Source organism: Trichechus manatus, unplaced genomic scaffold (assembly GCF_000243295.1).
Source record: "Trichechus manatus latirostris isolate Lorelei unplaced genomic scaffold, TriManLat1.0 scaffold00647, whole genome shotgun sequence".
Lineage (NCBI taxonomy): Eukaryota > Metazoa > Chordata > Mammalia > Sirenia > Trichechidae > Trichechus > Trichechus manatus.
Window position 1 is genome coordinate 10,284 of NW_004444583.1, and position 1,403 is coordinate 11,686.

The following is a 1,403-nucleotide window of genomic DNA, read 5'->3' on the forward strand; positions in this document are numbered from 1 at the left end:
GTTACTTCCATATCTCTAAATAATTTGCTCATATTGTTATTACAAGAGTTATCAGTTTTGAACATCATCTGAACTTTCTATTATACAACATGTGGAATTAATTTAGTTATCCCAGTGCTACCATCTCTGTTATCATTTCAGTATTTGAGTTGTATTCTATTTTAGTTTCTTTCTTAGTAGCTTCTGAAACTTTAAAAATATTTCAAAACTCTTTATGCATCAACTTTGAAAATTTGCTCAACTCATCTAGAGAGATTTTTATGTATTTATTTAATTACAGATTTCCATTCTATGTAACAGAGCCCTAGCGGTGCAGTGGTTAAGAGCGATAGCTGCTAATCAAAATGTCAGCAGGTCAAAGCCACCAGCCACTCCTTTGAAACCCTATGGGGCAGCTCTACCTTATCCTATAGAGTTGCTATGAGTTGAAATTGACTCAACGGAAACAGGTTTTTTATTCTGTATAACAGAATGTGGAGGATGCTGGCAACAATGAAGTCATAAGAGTCAAGGATGGTCAGGGTTGGGGCAAAGATGTTAAGTACACCAAAAGCTAGAATCAATAATTCATTGACATAAGTACTAGAACAGGAGAGTTTTAAGAGAGGAAGAAGATCACAAAAATAATGCTTGATCACATCAAATTTGCAGAAATGAACCCTAAGAATTCAACCTGTATGAGCTGTTGCACAAACCAGACCTACAATATACCCCTCGAAAATCAGGCAAGAAAAGACCTGAGAGGACATAATGACATTATAAAGTAATGGGCCACAGATAGCAGCACAGCAGTCATATGCCATTGGAGCCAGCATGTAACATTCTGAGATAGCAAAAATGAGGAAGAAATAGAGCTGAATCATGCATTCAGGGTAGGAGATGATGATCTTCTCTGTAACAAAGTTCACCAGTATTTTGGGAGTAAAGACAGTAGAATGGCAGAAACCAATGAAAGACAAACTGCTGAGGAAATAGTACATGGGGGTGTGCAAGTGAGAACAGAGCCTAATCAATGTGATCATGCCCAGCTTCCCCACCACTGTCACCACATAGACTCCTAGGAAGAAAAGAAAGAGGGCAGCTGGAGCTCTGGCTTGTGTGTTAGCCCAGCAAGGATGAACTCAGTCACTGTGGAGTGATTTCCTGTTAGAGTTTGTTTTATGTATTTTGGAGCCCCATTGTTGGGTGAGTAAATATTTATTATAGTTATGTGCTCCTGGTGTACTGACGCTTTAATCATTGTATAGTGCCCTTCCTTATCCTTTGTGGTGGATTTTACTTTAAAGTTTATTTTGTCAGAGATTAATATTGCCACTCCTGCTCTTTTTGAGTGTTGTTTGCTTCTTTTTTTCCATCCTTTGAGTTTTAGCCTGTTTGTGTCTTTAAGTCTAAGATGCGTCTTT

General features: G+C 37.9%; 1 pseudogene; it reads right to left on the bottom strand.

Moving 5' to 3' along the window:
- Positions 1-468: 468 nt before the first annotated feature.
- On the bottom strand, positions 469-1,143 carry LOC101346979 (olfactory receptor 8G1-like; annotated as a pseudogene).
- Positions 1,144-1,403: the final 260 nt, after the last annotated feature.